The sequence below is a fragment of the Sorex fumeus genome, unplaced genomic scaffold (assembly GCF_029834395.1).
Source record: "Sorex fumeus unplaced genomic scaffold, SorFum_2.1 ptg000058l, whole genome shotgun sequence".
Lineage (NCBI taxonomy): Eukaryota > Metazoa > Chordata > Mammalia > Eulipotyphla > Soricidae > Sorex > Sorex fumeus.
This window is the reverse complement of record NW_026606115.1, coordinates 25942985-25964686: the sequence shown is the minus strand read 5'-3', so window position 1 is coordinate 25964686 and position 21702 is coordinate 25942985. Positions and strand designations below refer to the sequence as shown.

The window sequence follows — 21702 nt, the reverse complement described above, 5'->3', positions numbered from 1 at the left end:
AATGGGAAGGAATGGGAGTGAAGATAGTCGGCAACTACACCACCTCCACTTCGCTGATGACATCGTTCTAATAACACCAAACATCAGCCAAGCAGCACAAATGCTGGCTGACTTCGACCGTGAGTGTGGAAAGGTCAGACTACAGCTGAATCTCATAAAGACAATGTTTATGAGAAACAGTCTCGTTCCTGACTTTCCATTCACTCTCAATGAAATGAATATCTGCAAGTGCAACAGTTATGTGTACCTAAGTCGAGAAGTCAACATGATGAATGACCTGGCACCTGAGTTGTGCAGGAGAAAGAGAGCGGCTTGGAATGCTTTCAAGAGCATCAAAGAAATAGCTAAGAGGACCAAGAACCTCCGGCTCTGGGAAGATCTCTTCGATTCCACTGTTCTTCCTGCATTAACATATGCCTCAGAGACCTGTGCCCTATGAAAATAGCATGAGAACACTATTCGGGTCTCCCCAAGAGGAATCAAAAGAGTTATGCTTGGAGTATCATGCTTCATTCAAATGAGAGAAGAATCTGGAGTTCCGAACTCTGTCGACGGTCAAGAATTAGGGATGTTGTCTCATTTGCCAAAGCATCGAAATCAGGTGGGCTGGATAGGTAATGCGATTTGGGGATAACCGCTGGAGTAGAGCTGTTTGCAACTGGATTCCACTGGACATCAAAAGATCGCGTGACGCCCACCTATGAGATGGTCAGACTTCTTTGCGAAGACCCTAAACGATCAGTTTGAGGCTCTTCGTGTTTCTAGAATGACACCATTGGGCTACACTAGCATGCAACAGGGACAAATGGGTATGTTACTGGCGCCCACTCGAGCAAGTCGATGAGTAACGGGATGTTAAGTGATCTAGTGATCAAGTGATGCTTATCATTGATCCTTGCAGGTACTTGGGAGACCATAAGTGGTGCCAGGGATTAAAACCAGAGTCAGGCATATGGAAGGCAAGCACCTTACTTCCTATACTACCCTTCTGCCCTCTGACCCTTTGAGTTAAATTCTTTTCATCTAAGTTTAAGTACTACTAATAAAATAAAAGAAATTTAATAATACAGAAAATAAAATAAATTCCTGTTTCTAAGTACTGTTATACTGATACAATTATAGCAATTATGTATGGACATTGTTAAGCAAATATTAATAAGGATGCTAAAATGGCTATATTACTTTGACCAAAATACAGTATAGGGAAACCTATTTACATGGCTCCTGAACAAATGCCTAATGAGCAAAGAATGTTCTGGTTAAAAGATTTTATGTAATCTCCCCCTTCCTGTGGATATACATATGTTTTTGTTATGTTCATTATCATTTCTCACTGGACTGAGTCTTTGTGCTAAAAATAAGCTAATTCCTCTTCTGTGAGTAAAGACGTCTTGTAAAAGTTTAATCCTACTTGGGAACTCTTTTTTAATTTTTTATTTTATTTTTACAAAGTTGTTCACAATATTTTATTACATTTAATATTGAAACACCAATCCCACCACAATTACACCTTCCCACCACCATTTTTCCATCCCAAACCCCAAACCTTGCCCCCAAAGCAGAACTGAAATAATTCATTTTGTATTGCTTGTTATGAATAATATGCTAAAAATGATCCAAACGAGGTTTCTTAGAGAAACGTATGTGAAGATTGATGAATTTCACCCAGGAGTCATTAAACCCTTCTATAAAAGATTAGTAACATTTTGTTAAAGGTTGAGCTTTATGTGTAAAGTATGAAATGTCCAGGAAAATGATCATGGGTGAGGCTCATCCGAATATGTGGAGAGTGGCCAGCCATGAGCATGCAGCAGTTGAATTCTGGAGGTTTTTGACTGCAGGGGCTGGGTGCCTTGGGCCAGGGAGGGGCCTCACCAGCTCCCCTCCCGGATGCCCCAAATGAAACAGCCTGGCTCAGAGTCCAGTGGTATGGCTATGGCATATTGTTTTATGTTCTCTTCTGGGAGATTGATATTGAGTCTCTCGGGAACTCTTTTTTGATCATCACAGTTTTCAAAGAATTTATTTTATTGACAAGGTACTCCAATAATATTGTGTTGTTTGATAGATTTTACATCATTTTCACTTTGCTTACTATAGTTTAATGAAATGTACCAATTGCCATCGGTATATTGTCAGTTGGCAATATTTACTGACAGCAACCAAATACCTAACCAAAATACTGTTGTCAATTTTTCTAAAATTCAGAATTACTCCCTTTGAATTTTCATAAACTCTCATATTTTAGAACATCATAGTGTACCAGTATACTTGATCCCTATCTCTTTTGATCCACAGCTAACTAAAGGAACTAATAATTCAAAACATCAGTCATCTATTGCTTCTGTAATAATAATTAACATTATAATGAGAAAAATCATCCACACAATTGAGTTGAGGTGATGAGAAAGAGGGGAGATAAAGTCCTTGGGAAAGGGGAATAGATACATTGGTAATGGGTGTGGCGATGGAACTATGTGCATAAGAAACCATTATTGATATTGTAAACCATAGAATCTCAATAAAATAAAAGAAATATAAAGTTAAAATTAATGTAAAAAATAAGTTATGGGGCTAAAGAGATACTACATCTGGTAGGATACTTTTCTTGCAAACAGCTAATGTGGGTTTGGTCCTAGGCACCCCATATGTTCCCTGGATCTTTGTTAGTAGTAACCCTTGAGCACAGAGCCATGAGTAAGCCATAATCACTGCCAGTTGTGGCCTAAAATCCAAATAATAATAATGATAGTAATAATAATAATAATAATAATAATAATAACTATGTTCTGGTTAAGCAGTAATTGTCAGAATGCTCCATCTTTGATAATGAAACACCACTGACCAAGCAAGTGGAAGCAAAGATAAACAAATGGGTCTACATTAAAATAAAAAGCTTCTGCACCTCAAAAAGAAAGTGATCAAGACACAAAGACTCCGCATGGAATGGGAAAAATAATTTACCCTTCAGAGAAGGTGTTACCCATCAGAGAAGGTGTTAATAGCCAAGATACATAAGGCACTGGTAGAACTTAACAAGAAAAAAATTCAACTCCATCACAAGATGGGGAGAAGAAATGAACAGAAAACTCCTGAAACAAAATTATAAATGAAAAAATACACATGAAAAAATGCTATACATTGCTAATCATCAGAGAGATGTAAATCAAAATAATAATGTGATATCATCTTACACCACAGAGACTGGCACAAATCAAAGAAAAAAATAACAAGAACAACCAGTGCTGGCGTGGATGTGAAGAGAAAGGGACTCTCCCGAAAAGGACAGAGAGAAAGACAAAGGGAAAAAAGTTCCTGCCATCAAGGCAGGATGTGGGTGAGGGGTGGCAGGAAGGATACTGGGGACACTGGTGGTGGGAAATGTACATCGGTGGTGATATGGATGTTGGAACACTGTATAACTTAAACCCGATCATGAACAGCTTTGTAACTGTGTATATTATGGTGATCCAATAAAAAATATAAATAAAAATGTGGATCTGTATCTCATGCCTAGCACAAAAAAGTCAGTTCAATGTGGATGAAAGACCTTAAGATTAGACCAGAATCCATTAAACACTATGAGGAAATTATAGGCAGAACTCTCCAATATTTGAACCTCAAGGCTGATTTTAATGATATATTTTTTGCAAAGATAACAAGTGTAAAAATAAACAAGTGATACTATATCAAATTGAAATGTATCTGCATCACTAAAATTAAAATGTTCCCTACTAAATGGGAGTATTTACACACAATAAGTTTGGTAAAGGGTTAACATCCAAGATATACAAAGCATCCACAATAAAGCATCAACAACAAAAATCCAATAGCTCTGTCTAAATTTAGGAAACAAAATGAATAGACAGTTTGCAGAAGAAAGAAAATATATAAATGGCCAGTAGGCAAATGAAAAAGTGCTCAACATCAAGATGACAATGAGATATCATCTCACACTAGTGAGAATGGCATAAATCAAAAATACTATATCATATATCACAAAAACTATATCATACATTAAAAAGACAAGAAACAAACTGTATTGGTAGGGATCCAGCAAAAAAGGAACTCTTCGCTGCAGAGGAAGTATTGTTTGGTTTAGCCCCTATGGAAAATAGCATGAAAATTTCAAAAATGTAAAGATAGAATTTTCATATAATACAGTAATTCCACTTCTTGCTATCTGCCCCCAAGAAAAGAAAAAAACATTCACTGAAAAATACCTTTGTTTATTGCAGCAATTCATACAATATCTAGAATATGGAATCAACCCAAATGTACAATACCTGAGTGCCTGATTAAGGCGTTGTATATATGCACAACAGTCACATATACAGTTACACCAACAAACTGCCCCCCGCATGTAATCCCATCAATGGAAAACCACTAGAGCCAACACAACTGTAAACATGGAACACAAACTAAGATAGTAAAATTTTAAAATGTTTCTGTTAAAAATGTACGCTGAGGTAGGGGAAGGAACCTGAGGACATTAGTGGAGGGATGCTGACACTGGTAATGGGACTGAGTTGGAACATCACATGCTTTAAATTCTCTTGTTCACCAGCTTTGTAAGTTACAGAGTCTATCTAAAATATTTTAACTTGGTAAAATCAGTAAGTTATTAGTTTAGGCTACCATAATATATACAACAAAATATTAAGTATGTGTCAAAATAAGAGATATTTATCGCATACCTCTCGAGGATAAATGCCCAAAGGCAAGTGATGTCAGGACCAATAACTTCTGAAGTTTATGTTAGAATAAATTTTACTTGTCTCTTTCTATCTTTTGGTATTTGCCATCAAACCTTTGGTATTACTAGACTGAATCACACAACACATATAATTTTTCATCACAGTTTCTTCTCTGTATCAAAATTGCCCTCTGCTTGCCTGCTTGCCTCCCTCCCTCCCTCCCTCCCTCCCTCCCTTCCTTCCTTCCTTCCTTCCTTCCTTCCTTCCTTCCTTCCTCCCTCCCTCCCTCCCTCCCTCCCTCCCTCCCTCTCTACCTTCCTTCCATTTTTTATTCTTTCTTCCTGGTTGTTGCTATCACTTTCTTGGATTTAATGGGGAGGCAAAAGGGAATAAAAGGCCTCTATCAGCTGACTTGAATTTAAGTGTGACTTTCCTCTTTTCATCAACTGACAACTCACAGTGTTCTTTAATGACAGATCTGGAAAGGTTCAAACAAGAAGTCATATATTCCACTATACTTGCTATTTCAAGCATTTGAAGACTTGAGATCTGAAATTAAAGGTCTAACAAAGTATCTGAGGTTTGGTTGGTTTTTCTTCTTCTCATTCTGGTGGTGGGGGGGGGGGAACAGAGCTTGTGGTGGTGGTGCTCAGAGCTTGTTTACTCCTGGCTCTGCTCATGGATTACGCCTGTAATACCTCAAGGGGCCATATGTGGTTCCAGGGTTTGCACTTAGGTCATCCACATACAAGACAAGTTCCTGCTGTACTATTTCTCTGGACCCTGGGATCTTTCTTTTTCTTTCTTTGGCTTTTTGGGTCACACCTGACAATGCTCAGGGGGTTACTCCTGGATTTGTACTTAGGAGTCACTCCTGGTGGTTCTCAAGGAATCATATGGGGATGCTGAGGATCGAACCCAGATCGGACACATGCAAGGGAAATAGTCTAACCCGCTATACTATCACCCCGGCCCCCATAGATCTTTTCTGAAAAAGTTTTTTATTGAATCACAGTGAGATCCACAATTACATGGTTGTTTATGATTGGGTTTCAGTTATATAATGTTCCAACTCATCCCTTCACCAGTGTACATTTCCCACCACCAGTCTCCCCATTTTCCCCACAACTTGACCTACTCTGCACCTCTCTTTCTCTCACTCTTTCCTCACCTTTCTTTTAGAAAGACACCATTCATAGGATTTAGGGACTATCCTAATTCAATTTGACCTCATCATAATTTATTTTATTTGTGAAGACTCTATTCTGAACAAGGCCACATTCCCAGGGGCTAGTAGTAGTTAGGACTTGATCATTTGTAGTGGCAAAAATGCAATCCAATATAGTAGTTTAGGCAGCCTTGCTCAAAATTAATAGAAGTCTATGTACTTAAAATATTTCATAATTAATTTTCTTCTGGGGCCACACCCAGTGGTGCTCAGGACTAACTCCTGGCTTTGTACTCAAGGATCACTTCTGGCGAAGTTCAGGAGACCATATTTGGTGATTGAGATGTAATTGAGGTAGGCCACATGCAAAGCAAATGTCTTATTTCCTATTTTTCTGGCCGAAAAAAATTTTAAAGCAAAATTATGTGAATAGAAGCAACAACAGGTCACACTAATATACTATTTAAAAGCAAAGAGGAAAACCCATATTTTGACAGTTATGAATATCTCAAATATGAATGAATATTCACTGAGATTTTATTACAAATCTATGTTGGACTATATATCCATATTGTGAGTAATCTTTATGTATTCTTTACAAAAATCGTATTTGACAGGTATGGAAGACTTAATAATAATTCAACCTTCCCTCCACATAAAAGATATCCACAACTTAATTCCCAGAACCTGTGAATGTTACCTTGTATGACAAAAATACCAGGTGCATGCAAATGTAATTAAATTTATGGACATTCAAAACAGAGACACGATTATGTATTATATAAATGGGCCCAATCAAGTCATGTGAGCCATTAAAAGTAGCTTTTTGAAGAATTCTTAAGAATAAAAAAGAAGATATAAATAGATCATAAATATGTAGGGTAAAAGTGAGACTATGATAGAAGAGAGAAGAAATATTTGAAAAATAAGAATTCAGCCCACCATTGTTGACTTGGAAGACTGAATCTATGGATTACGAGTCAAGGAATGTAGGCCATATCTACAAGCTTTGAAAGGCCTTCAGCGAAGAGCCAAAATGGAAATGCAATTTCAGAGCCTACAACTACAGGGAACTGAATTGTGTGATCTGAACAGTTAAATGAATTAGGCAAAGGAGTCTTCCCTCGAGACACCAAAGAGGAATATAGCCTTACTGAAAACTTTACTTGAGTCTGCTAAGAGCTTTGAACCTATACGATTTTAAGGAAAGAACTTAAGGAACTATATTCATGATGATTGGTAATACTAGCAAAAGAAAACTAACATAGTAGGTTAACTAATAAGAATAAATATTGTTGGGGCTGGAGCAATAGTGCAGCGGGTAGGGCGTTTGCCTTGCACATGACCGACCCGGATTCGATTCCCAGCATCCTATATGGTCCCCCGAGCACCGCCAGGGCCAGGAGTGATTTCTGAGTGCAAAGCCAGGAGTAATCTCTGAGCATCGCTGGGTGTGACCAAAAAGCAAAAATAAAATAAAATAAAATAAAAAGAATAAATATTGTTATATTAATCTATCAATGTGATATAACTAACATATACTAGTGTACGTTCATATGAATTAACATTGATGAATGTATGGATGTATGTTAATATTATAGGCAATATATCATTATTGCCACTACATTTTTAAGATCAAATATAAAATAACAAGTCTCAGAGACCAAGCACTAATTTAAGGTCACATAGGTAATAAGCAGTAGAGAAGGAATGTAAACAGACGTGTCAAACAGCTGAGGCCCTGATTTTTATCATAATATGATAATGATCACTCCAAGAAATGGCAAGATCCCAAAGAACTTAGTTTCTAAAGTAAAAACACTTAAACTCCTGTAGACATGGCCAAATAAATTAAAACAGGCTATACTTTCTGTGAAGCATGACTAGAAATCACAGAGAAACCTAAACAGTTCATCCTCTGGATTTTCCCCAGATATGCATACATATATAGATTAGAGGTTGGTAACTGTGGCGTAGATTGTTGGAGAAGTGAGTGTGGGAGAGAGAATGTAGAAAAGTCAGGCATTGCTTTTGACTCACCGAATTTTACTGGAGGAGAACAAACTATGAACACTAACTAGAGTCTGTAATAAAAGTAAACACTCCTACGGGGGTGAAAGAAAGCTTGTACTGCTGAGCTCTGGGACCAAAACCTGATGCCTAGTTTTTTCAGGCTATCGACAGATGGACTTGCTGAGTTCCACCACCCTTTATATAGTGGCCATGAAAGTAAGGGCAACTTGGAGCTTTGAATTGCTGCCCTGTCACTACCCATTTGATGATGACAATTCTAAGTGTCATTACTTTCCCCATCCCCACACAGCCATCTAAAGAAAGAAAAATTCCAAAGATAAAGCTACAGCACCACCTACAGGCGAAAAAAGAAAGTAACCCAGGGCATGAGAAAATAAATGAAGCTGGCACCTTCTCTATCCAAGAGATGAAATACTTTCAAAATGATGGTCTATCTCCAGAAATTATAAAGACATAATTAGATGAACTAACAGAAAAATAATTTGAAAACCTACCTTCATGAAATTAACCAAGCTAGATAATGTCAATTAAAAACAGTATAAACCAGATCCAAAATATGTGTTCATAAGGGTGAAAGGAGCTGGAGCGATAGCACAGTGAGTAGGGCATTTGCCTTGCACGTGGTCGCCCTAGGTTCGATTCCTCTATCCCTCTTGGAGAGCTGGGCAAGCTTTTGAGAGTATACCGCCCGTGGCAGAGCCTGGCAAGCTCCCTGTGGCATATTCGATATGCCAAAAACAGTAATAAAAAGTCTCACGATGGAGACGTTACTGGTGCCTGCTCTAGCAAATCGATGAACAACGGGAGGATAGTGCTACAGTGCTACAGAGGGTGAAAGAATATTTTTTGGAGTGGGTCACACTAAGAGATGTTTAGGGGTCATTCCTGGTTACACATTCAAAAATTACTCCTAGTGGTCCTGCGGGGTACCATAGGGGATTCTGGAGTTTGAACCCAGGTCAGAAAGGCAAGTGCCCTACCTACAGTACTATGTCTTCAGTCCCAGTTTTAAAAAAAACAACATCAAAGTAATTTAAGGTATTTAAAAATGCCAAATACAGGTGCAATATACAAAATATGCATGATAAAATATAATCGAATGTAAGAAATATAACAAGTATGCTCAATATCACATAACAAAGAATATCAAAAATTGAAGATAAAATAACAGTAATGCAAACAGAAGAAAGAAAATGCAGGGAACATGGGAAAAATTCTAGGAGAAGTATTAGACTCCATTATGAGGTAGTTATGGGAGTAGAGAGAGATATGGTAACAGAGAATTTCCTAAAACCCTAAGTAGAGATGGGGTGGGAGGGATAGCACAGTGGGTAGGGCATTTGCCTTGCACGTGGCTGACCCGGGCTAGATTCCCAGCATTCCATATGATCCCCCGAGCACCGCCAGGAGTAATTCCTGAGTGCAGAGCCAGGAGTAACTCCTGTCAACTGCTGAGTGTGACCCCCCCCCCCAAAAAAAAAACCCTAAGGAAAGAATTAACCAGGAAATCAAGGGAACACCTGATTTCAGAATGCTAAATTATCTAGCATTATTGTATCATCAAATACAGTGGTAAAGAAAAATATTGAAGACTTACAGGAAAAAGAAAAAAGTTTACATACAAAACTTCTCTATCAGGCTTTCAAGCAGATTTTTTTTTATCAAGAACCCTACAGAACAGAATAGAATCACACGTTCACACTATTAAAAGACAAAAATTTTAAGCCGAGAACTTTACCCTGCATAGCTTTCTTTCACTCAAATATGATGAAAAAATAAAGCTTTGTCAGATAAACAAATATAAAAAGAAGTTTACCACACCAGACCTGCCTTACAAGATATGGTGAAAGGATTATCTGCCACATTTAAAAAAGTAAAAATATCACAAAGCTTTCAGCAAGACTATGCATAGTAATAATAAGAAATATATCAACATTAATCTGATACAGGTAAAGGTAAGGTAAAGGCCCTCCCGTTGATCATCGATTTGCTCGAGCGGGCCCAGTAACGTCTCCATTGGAGACTTTGTTGTTACTGTGTCTGGCATATCGAATACTCTCGGTAGCTTGCCGGGCTCTCCGAGAGGGGTAATCTGATACAACAAAACATAAAAGAGGAAGAAAAGATACAACCTATGTCACTGAATGGCAATGAGTTGATACCAGCACAAAAAGGGAATTTTTGATATAGATTTTAATTACAAATTTATAGTAGCAAAATTTTTTTAGGTATGGAGGAGAGACACTTAAAACAAAAGAAAGAAGTTAAATTACTCCTGAACACAGTGAGGAGTAGAGCATGAGTATTGCCAGTTTTGGCCCCCCAAAATAAAACAAATAAAAGAGGAAGAAGAAATTGTGAGGATTACTAGGGAAAATCACCAACACAAAAAGGCAAATAGAAACAAATGGAAATAAAACACCAGAAATATAAAACAATCAGAAGGCAAAAGAGAACATGAAAGAAATTCAGTCTCATATATCAATAATCACCTTAGGTGTGAATAGTGTTAGCTTTGTGAACAGAGTAGTGGAGAGGAAAAAGGCAGAACTGGATTTATATTATACATATGAGTCCCATATCAGACATGAAGATTAACATGGGTCAAGAATAAAAGCATACAGCAAGGTATTCTGATAATCACAGAGAGGGAAAAAAAAAAGTGAAGAACGAGGACTAAAGAGATGGTTCAAAGGGATGAAGGGCACGCATGGCATGATCAAGGCCCCATGTTCTATTTCCAAGAGCTGCATAATCCCTGAGTATTGCAAATTATGACCCTGGTGATCCCTAGCAACACCAGGTGTGAGCAGCACTGTATAAACAGGCCAAGTACCAGTGGGAATGGCACCTTGGGATTGATTTGGAGGTACAGCACCACTAAAAAATAGATAGAAATGGCTACTCTAATATCTGACAAAATATAGCTTAAAGAAAGGCAGCAACAAAAAAAACAATGAAAACTATATAGTGGTCAAAGTGGAAATCCATCGGGCTGGAGCTATAGTACAGAGGGTAGGGTGTTTGCCTTGCACGCAGCCGACCCGGGTTCGATTCTCAGTATCCCATATGGTCCCGGGAGTAATTCCTGAGTGCATGAGCCAGGAGTAACCCCTGTGCATCTCTGGGTGTGACTCAAAAAGCAAAAAAAAGTGGAAGTCCATCAAGAAAATATACAGTTATCAGTATATACTCACCCAATACAAGTTAACATAAATATACAAAGCATATTATTATAGACTAAAACAGATATATTGACAGCAACATAAAAGTTGGGCCTAACTTAAAATAATTTTAAAACTTGATAGACCTTTATCTATAGTCACAAAGAAAAATAGAGAGAAACCCCAAATAAATCAGAACAGAGATAAAAGGGGAGAAATTGCAACAGACATCTCAGATATACAAAAGATAAATGAGGCTATTACAAACAACTCTAAGGAACTAAGCTGGAGAAATGAGAAGAAATGTATGAATTCTTAAAACATTTTATGATTCTAAGATCGATTGAAGAGGAGGTAGAGAACCTCTATAGACCAATAATAAGAAAATTTAAATTGTGATTAAAATATCTCCAGGAATAAATGCCCAGGTCCATAAAGGATTGCTACTGAGTTTACCCAAACCTGCAAAGATTTCCTCAAGTACTTCCAAATTATCAAAGAAAGGACAATCTTTTCTAACAGCTTTTTATAACGCTGGTGACACCCTAATATGAAAACCAGGCAGATAAATATGACAAAAAAGAAAATTATATACTGACATCCTTAAGTAACAAAAAACTTAATAGGTTACAGATTAATTAAAGAAGACATAAAGACTACATTTAAACACTCTAAGGAAAAACAACTTTCGGTCTCAGTTTAGAAAAAATATTTTAAGTATATTAAAAATCATTCATTATAAAGTAAAAGATAGCTTGACACAACAAAATCAAGAACTCCTAATTATAGCAAAACCCCATAATGAAAATTAAGACACAAGCTACAAACTTAGAGAAGATAATTAAAGTAAAAGTAAAGTAAAGGCCTTCCCGTTGATCATCGATTTGTTTGAGCAGGCCCAGTAACGTCTCCATTGGAGACTTTGTTGTTACTGTGTTTGGCATATCGAATACATCACAGGGAGCTTGCCAGGCTCTGCCATGCGGGCGAGATACTCTGGGTAGCTTGCCAGGCTCTCTGAGAGGGGCGGAGGAATCGAACTCGGGTCGGCCATGTTGGCTGCATGCAAGGCAAACACCCTACTGCTGTGCTATCCAATAACCAAAAGAGAACTTGTATGAGAGCTATAAAATAAACTCCCTCAAATAAACTAGAGATATACACATCTTTCAACGGAAGTCTAATGATTTGAACATGCATTTGATAAAAGAAGGCTAAATGGTCAACAATAGATGAAAAGATGTTCAATTTCTTTTGTAATCAGTGAAGTAAAAACATTAATTTTACAACCACTAAATAAAAAGTTCATAAAAAGTTAATAAGGTATAAGAGATGAGGAACAAAACATTTAGACTCACTAAGTTGGTATGAGCAGTTTAGAAACAAATCCAATTATGCCCAGTCTCCATGATCCAGTAGATCCTCTCCTGCATATAGTGTAGAGAAGTTTTGGGACATGTACAAAAGACATATGCAAGAATGTTTCACATCAAGATGATGAGCATACAATTCAGCCTAGTGATTTCCTCTCATGAGTTTTAGAAAATATATATTTGAGGATTTATATTCTAACAAACACTTCCTCTTGGAAGGGGAGAAAGGGAGGCAGGCACTGAGGAAATATTAAGGAGGCTAGATTCCTGCTCCCCAGCTTCAGCTTTACTCAGAAAAGCAGTGTTCTTTATACATAGGACACTGCTTTTCTTTATATATATATAAAGTTTGAATACTACTTAATTATAAGCAGCATTATTTTTTTAGATATTTATTTTGCACAAATAATCACAGAATGATTTGTGATCTAATGACCAGCAAATCACAAGGTCCGCTGGTACATGTGTATTTGTATTTATGGGATTGGCCATTTAACAGAGGCCCAAGGAATCAAAAGTTTAAGTATCAGCAACCACTACTTACAAGTGGAAAGTTCAAAATGAAAAAAAAAAGCAATTTGAGATGATATTATAAATCAAGACAAGAAATCTGGTACGTACTTACAAGCACTTTTCAGGAGCTCATCAATAATGAACTGGATAAAAAGGAATATTTCCATCATCCCTTTGCCTTGGGTTATAAGACTTAAGATTGTCAAGCAGTGCAGAAGGGGAAATGAAGAGGTGCACTAGGGGGACATAGGGACAGTGAACAGTGGTCTTGGGCACTATCATGGCAGTAGGGTTAAGAAACTGTGCATCAATACCATAAAGAGTGATGTTACTTTAACAATGTTATCTAAACCATAATGATACATTTTCTTACAAATAAAACTAACTCTAGGACCTGGTTGGAAATAAAAGTAGCAGATTTTATCAAAGACTCCCACTGATACTTTCAACCAGCTGTAAGCCTCATAATTATTTCCAATATTCCAAGGTATCTATTATTCTTTTAAGCCTTACATCTTCTGATCACTTTCTTTTACAAAATGCCCTCTGTAGCTATATACTGTTTTCATTTGTAAAGTGTCAGCAAATATGAAAATTCATCAACTTACCATGATATCAAAGTCTCTCCAAATTCCCAATATTAAGCACAGACTATTATTGCAAATATATTCTGATCTAGCTGCATGCTTCAGCAATTCCAGTGTCTAAATGGAGGCCATCAAAAATGTTTTTACGGCTTTTAATTTTTCTTTTCTCTGCAGCATAAAACCCAGTGCCATATCCCGTTGACTTTTCGTCTTTTTGTTTGGCAAAGGTCAGCTTTGATTGTTACTTGGCATTTCAGCAGAGATGGATAATCTGCTTAATGAGGGCAATTTCCTGCTCTGACCTACCCTTTAATTATTTTAATCATATATTTTGCATATCTTGTCATGGTAGTTCATCACTCCCTTTGCAAAGTTGCTTTGTAAATGAGAATGAGAGCACTTGTTCTGGACAGTATCGAATGAAGCTATCACAGCGAGGGCGAGGCTCTAAGTAGAAATGTATTTCCCAAAGGTGGGTAGAGATGGCATTTATACATATCCAGCCTTATCTTCACACACAAATATGACAATTTCTAATATGCTTTATATTTATCTTTGAGTGACCATCACTGATTATTTGCTCGTTTAATTTTTTATTTTATTTTATCCACCATGATTTTCAATTTTACAATACTATGGATGGTAGGGGTTCATTCATACAACATTCCAACACAACGGCCACCAGAAAGCCCATTTCCCTCCTTCATCACTTCAGGTTCCCTTCTTCAAAGCCCCACCATCATTCCCTCTCCCATACCCATATCTCACTTTTTTTCAAGTTTTGTTTCCTTAATGAGATTTTCCTGAAGCATATGAAAGTCCATGTCCACTTTTGATCCAACATAGGTCTCTCCTCCAAGTTGCTAAAACAAAAAAACACACATCAAATCAGACTAAGAGAACATAATATTTAGAGAACCAAAATGAGTAAAAAATAGCTCTAAGAAGGCATTTTATAATGGAACTAACAACCTACCTAATTTGTTGAATTTTAACTTTAATTTACACTCTTCTGTGAAAATACCATCACAAAGGATTCTGTACGTAAATTTTTAATTTCTAAATGATCATATGTTCAGTAAATGGGATACTCTCTGTAGTGCATCATAAACTAATGTGCCAACACTGAGGGGAGATACAGAAATGCACAACAGGAATTGGCACATACTAACATAGTTTCCTGGTATTTCACTATTACTAAAAACATTTATGAGCAGAGAGAGATTCAAGTGATTTAACTAAGTCATTGAAGGCAATTTTAAATCAAAATGAACAAACACCTTAAAACAGCAAGTTATAGTCATATAATTTTAAGGTAAAGTACAAAAAAAGTCAAATAAATATCTTGTTCTCAAAGGTACTGAGAAACTCATCACCTCACTCTTAAAGTTTACTGTACACTGCTGTTAGGAATATTATGGCAGAAGAATTTGCAAAGTCATATACACATTCAGTGTTTGTGACAAGAAACTATCTGTTCTCTAACTATTTTAGTGACATGTAGGCTTTTGTATCAAAAAGGCTAAGCATTATATTGTTCATAAAAACTTTTGAGGTAGGCTAGCTTGCCTTATTTGCTTCTGCTTGCCATCATCTTAAATATCAGGATCAAATAGTTGTACTGAATACATAACACAGTGTATCAACAATGCCACATCCTTCCTAAGATACAGGTCTTTCTCATCTGATTTATACTCAAGCTACGGGTCCACCAATGACTTTTACTTCACAGCCTTCTTCATATATATATATAGCTCAGATGCCATCTTAAATGAAGTAACTTCTTTCGGGAAGTGTTCCAACATGTCAGTACAGAACTTCTCACCAGTATAATTATTCCTTTCCCCAGTTTACTGAAAATCAGGAAACCCTGGACCCTCCATTTATATAACTAGGGAAAGTGATTCATGGTTTATTGCTTGAACCCAGAGAGCCAGCTCTGTTCATGAATATAGAATTTTGTCCTCTCACATGGCACTTCTTAGACTGCATCACCCTAATCAAATACAATCTACATTACCAATGATAGTATAATTTTAAACATAACATATGATCATTAGGATAAAAGTGAGTATCACTTATCTAATTAAGTTTTGATTATTTGGAGAAGGAAAACACCTCTTACAGAGGTGGTTATAAAATTGATGACATACTAGGAGGCAGAGATGTTAAGGCACTGGTAAACTCAATCCCCAGCACCACATATGATCTCCTGGATCTGTGGTCAAGGATTGATCCTGGTGGTAATAGGGGGACTATATGCAGTGCCGGTTATTGAACCAGAGTCAGTTACATGCAAAACAAGCATATAAACCCCTGTACTATTTCTCCAGCCCAGTCTTGTTTTCTAAAATGATTTAAAACCTTCATATTGATACTTATTTCTAATATTTTTCTACAGTGCAGATAAGTGTCTCAGTTGAGCATTTCAGTGCTTTAACAACTTTATTCCTCTAGTAGGTAAATTAACATAGATATGTCTATTGTCTAAATTTCCTGAAGGGGGTAAGGATTGTTATTACTGGGGCTGGAGACATAATACAACAGGTCAGGCCCTTCCCTTGACTTGCATACTGCAGACCCATATTCAATCCCCAGAATCCCATAGAGTCCTCTGCACACTGCCAGGAGTGATTGCTGAGTGCAGAACCAGGAGTAACCCCTAAGCTTGCTAAATGTGTCCATAAAACAAACAAAAATATAACAAAAAATTGTTATTACTAACTAAATGTTAAGCATTACTTGCAATGTATTTTGATAACAGTGGTAGAGTAAATTTCAATATGATTATTAAAAATTAAGTCATCTGTCACAAATATATATATATATCACTGTAATTTTTAATGTCCTTATTCATGTCTAAATGACATTTCTTCTGTATCTGAAACACTAAGCCAAATGATCCACAGACTGACACCTACACTGGATTCCATTAATCATACAAACCATAAGTATTTACGCTGCCCTAGACCAAATATGTCAACTAAATAGCATCAAAGACTCTTGGTACTCCATCCCTGATCTTGTTCCCCAGTTATAATGGGGCATAGGTGAGTATTAGTGCACATCTCATACCCTATATTCCAGTTACTAAAGCTGTTCCTTATTCCTGTGTATGAGTCTCTATCAGGTCATTTATTAGGTTTTATAGTCCCTACAGGACTGTGATCTTGACTTCTCCTTGTCAGTGTAAATCCAAATCTGTTTATTTTAATTTATCTTGTGTAAAAAAGTATAAAATTTTCCTTCGATCTCTTTCTTTTAGCATTTCCATCAGTAAATTTGAGATCACCAATGATAATTTTGCCTCTTTGAAATAAATGTGATTCTTTTTCAAAGATAAAGAAATCTTTTAGAGTTTTGTATCTCACAAATGTCACTCCTAGGGGCCATGTCTTTGAAAAGTTAACAACAGGAAGAATCAGTGGGAATCAATTTACAAGGTGTAAATTTCTTGCTTGTAATAAGAGAAATTTTATTATTCCTCTAGATATATACAATTAACGTGTGTAAATGGATTGACATATTTAAAACATAAATGTGTGCGCTATGGATTTAACATGTATACAAAGGGTGAAAGCTTTGTTTCGGTCATTTTCAGCAACTTGTCATGCAAGTCAATGCCTGATTTAATAATTATTAAGTAATAAGAGTATTTCATTATTTTCTATATTTTATTGAAAGGTTTTATTAGGTTGACCGGGAATTTTATGCTTATCTCTGCTTCCCCAACAATTTAGCAATGAAGATAGGCTCCATCTGGCAATTCTGAAATTAGGTAGATCAGGTGAAGATCTTGTGACCTCACAGCAATCAGTTAGAAGACCCTCAATAATTGGGGGGAAGTCTACTTTATAATGCTCTACTCTTGTAATAGTAGCCTGTTGAACTACCCTCTCTAAATTCAAGATTTCATTATGTGAGATGAGATTAGTTCTAGAACACCATAAAAACTACAATTAGCTTTATGGTGGCAAAATATGAGAGAGGAGTGAGAAATGTTGCCAGAAGGTCTCTCTCTAAAATTGCTAATACCTTCGACACATTTTGAATGGTATACATATGAAAATCTTGTCTTAAAGTGGTCTGAAGACTAATTTTGAGAAACTAACATATTTTCAAAAGACTTACTAGTATTTATGGGATACTATCATTCTCAGGGGAAGGCACAGAAGTATTTTATGACAGAAGAGAATATTGAGAAAGTGAAAACAAATAAGTAAACTGATACCTAATAAAAGAGGCAAGGATCTTTTAGATAACTGGCTCCCTTTATGTGTTAGTAGATTATATTGCAAGAAGAGTGAAAAAACACAACTTCTATAGCCCTCTCCTCTGTATAAAGAAATCATCTGTCTTGGTCAAGACTCATTTGTATGCTTCATGTCCTACTTGGTGTCCACTTCATGTCTCACCCCTGAATTCTCTTACAAACACAAGACATGTAGTTAGGAAAATAGGTGTGCTAAAGATAGGTGTGATTAGGGAATAAATGAGAATTTGGATAAAAGACCGCCAGTAAGGGTGTTGTTGAAATAATATATTCATGAAATGATCATTACAGGATTGTTAATGTGCTTCAATAAAAATGGTAAAAAAGATAGTCACAACAGATGATGACAGCAGGAGAGACTAGCTGTAGTGACCACAGAAAAAAAAGAATTAAAAGCAATGACAGGTCTGATAAATATCAACATAGGAAAAGAAATCAAAGTGCCATACATGTCTAGCTTTTTCTTTAGTCAGTAGAAGGAAAACCAGCCCTACCTATTAAGATCACCCGTGAAAATATTGCCAGTGGGAAATTAGCCAGGTTTCCCAAGAAACCTATGTGCCTGTCTCACTAGCTCTTTTTGTGTTTCAGGGAAGACTCATAAAGGTACTCTACTTAATTGTTTTAGTTTATAACTCCACTAGTGACTGCCACAGTGAAAAACATCACTCGGATAATGGAGAAACTATGTTGGATACTAGAAAGTGACCTACCACACTGGTATCAGATACAATTACTGAGGGAAGCGGACCTACTACAAATGTGGAAAAATGAAGAACTTGATAAACCTCTCAAGAGGAGTTGCTGATAGGTCATACTTGAAGCCTGTTCACTATTGTGAACAGGAAGACAATAACAAAATATATCAAGAGACAAGTCCCCAGTTATCTTCTCAAAATTCACTGGCTAGATTACAAGGGTAGATCAAAATCACCATCTATCCTCTTCACCTTTGTCTTGAATCTCTTGTCAACCATAAAAAATCGAATAAGGGAGAAGATTATAAGATTGCAAGAACAGATTCAACTCAGCAGTGACCCAATTCTAGATATGAAAAGGAAAAAATTAACTGACGCCATTTCATCGGTAAAGAAGCATACAGCACCCAATCCAGACAAGGTCAGTCCTGAACACCTGAAGAATATGCTGCCAGTACTCGTCAAAACACTTGTTCAGTTACTCACACGCAACCTGTCTGGATGCAAGGTTCCATCCCAGTGAAAAACAAGCAGGACCATTCTGTTGTACAAGAAGGGAGACATCCACGACATGGGCAACTATCGCCCGATCTGCCTGTTATCTATCATCTACAAGTCATTCACTCGAGTCATCCTGAATAGAATAGGCAGAACACTAGAAGAAGGACAACCACGCAAGCAAGCTAGGTTCTGAAAAGGATTCAGCATGATCGACCATATCCACAAGGTGACAAAGCCCATTGAGGTTTGCAAGAGTTCAAGATGCCATTCTAACGTTCATCGATTTAAAGAAGGCCTTTGATTCTGTTGAGACTGAAGTAGTCATCGAAGCCCTAGCCAAACAGGACGCTCAAGCTCATTACATCAGGATCCTCCACGAGCTGTAGTATGGATTCACCACCAGAATCTCCCCATTCTACAAGGAAGTGATCATTGACATTAAGAGAGGGGTTCGGCAGGGTGATACCATTTCACGGAAACTCTTCAGTGCCACCTTCGAGAATGTCTTGTGTCTACTGGAATAGGAAGGAATGGGAGTGAAGATAGACGGTCGGCAACTATGCCACCTCCACGTAACTGATGACATCGTTCTAATAACACCAAATATTAGCCAAGCAGCACAAATGCTGGCCAACTTCGACCATGAGTGTGGAAATGTCAGACTACAGCTGAATCTCACAATGTTCATGAGAAATGGTCTAGTTCCTGATGCTCCATTTGCTCTCAATGGAACAAACATCTCTGAATGCAGCAGCTACATGTACCTAAGTCAAGAACTCAGCATGATGAATGACCTGGCACCTGAGCTACGCAGGAGGAAGAGTGCAGCATGGAATGCCTTCGAGAGTGTCAAAGAAATAGCTAGGAGGATGAAGAACCTCCAGCTCTGGGCACATTTTTTTGACTCCACTGTTCTTCCTGCACTAACATATGCCTCAGAGACCTGGGCCCTATGAAAACAGGATGAGAATGATATTCAGGTTTCCCAAAGAGAAATCAGAAGAGCTATGCTTGGAGTATCATGCTTCACTCAAATGAAAGAAGGAATCCGGAGTTTCAACCTCAGTAGACGATCTAGAATCAGAGACGCTGTTTTGTTTCCAAAGGTGTCAAAAATCAGATGGGCCAGACACGTAATGCGATTTGGAGACAACCGCTGGAATAGAGCTGTTACTGAATGGATTCCACAGGACATCCAAAGAACACCTCCTGCCCACCTACAAGATGGTCAGACTTCTTCACCAAGACCCTGAAAGAACGGTTTGAAGCTCTTCATGTTACTAGAATGAGCAGATGCCACTAGACTACACTAGCACACAAAGGGTCAAATGGAGTGGAGCGAGCAGATGCCATTGGGCTACACTAGCACACAACAGGGACTAATGGAGATGTTGCTAGCACCCACTCAAGAAAATCGATGAACAACAAGATGACAAGTGATACAAGTGTTAACTGCTTAAACTATTTTTCTTTTTGTGGGGTGTGCATACTCAACAGTGTTCAAGGCTTACTCCTGTCTCTGCATTCAGGAACGACTCCTAGTTGGGCTCTGGGAGCCACAAGTACTGACAGGGATTGAACCCAGGTCAGCTGTATGCTAGTGCCCTACACACTATACTATTGCTTTGGACCTTACTCAAACTATTTACCAAATGGAAGAGCCTATTGGGGCCAATCTATTAAGGAAGTAAAGGAAAAAGGGGAAATTGTATTTATTACTGAAAAAAGCCTGCATATTGGAACAGAGATTGTAGAAAGAGATTCTGGGGCTTTGCAAAAGTAGCAAGAACAAGGGAATCAGGAAAGCCCGAAAGTTCAAAATCCCAAGAAAGGAAATAATTGAAAATTGGCTCAAAATTGACAGATTGGGGAAATTTCAGAGGTAGTAAATGGAAAACCATATGCCTCAATAACTTTGCTCTGGCAAACATACTCTTGTTATTTCTGGTAAATACTGTACTACTTAACTTGCAATTAACTTGGAACTTTCTCACTTTGCATCTGGTGATAGATCAATATAAGTTGTTGGTATTTCATGTCAGCCTCTAATTGCTCTTTTCCTTGGTGGTTCCCATACAGATTGGTGTTCTGACTGAGAAACATGCTTTCTTAATTTCTCCTGATTCACTTGTAAACCTATTGGGTAGAGACCTGCTGTGCAAATTAAAGGCCGCCCTATTCTGTAGTCCAGATGAAGTATCTACTGAGCTCACTTGAGAAAAGGAACCTGTTTTGGTTATTATGTACTATAGTTCATGCAAACTGATGAGTTGCCTTGTGTCATTATTTGAGAATAATACTCAATTAATTTAAGATAAAGAACCAATAAAAATAGATTACCAAAAGAATAAGTCATGGTCCTGTGTAAAACAATATCCTTTATCTCAAAATGTAAGGGAGAGAAAGAAGAGTCCATTTAAAAGTGCATTAAACCTTTAACAGTCACACACTTCTACTAAAAAAAAAACAGATAAATTAGATGCAAATAGCTTACTACTATAGACCATATTTAACATTATTGTCACCACCATATATTCATTAATCCTCTTTTTTAGTTTAGAAAATTGGTTTATAGTCTTTTGAAAAAAGCTTTACATAATTGTCAAACCCAAATTTCTTCTCCCCAAAACTGACATATATCTGTAATGACTACATGGTAAAATACAGCACATTTGTACAGTGTTTTAAGAAGTA

The 21702-nt window shown here is 37.2% G+C and overlaps 1 pseudogene; it reads right to left on the bottom strand.

Moving 5' to 3' along the window:
• Positions 1–21702, bottom strand: part of LOC130034156 (uncharacterized) — a 41724-nt pseudogene that overhangs the window by 6410 nt on the left and 13612 nt on the right.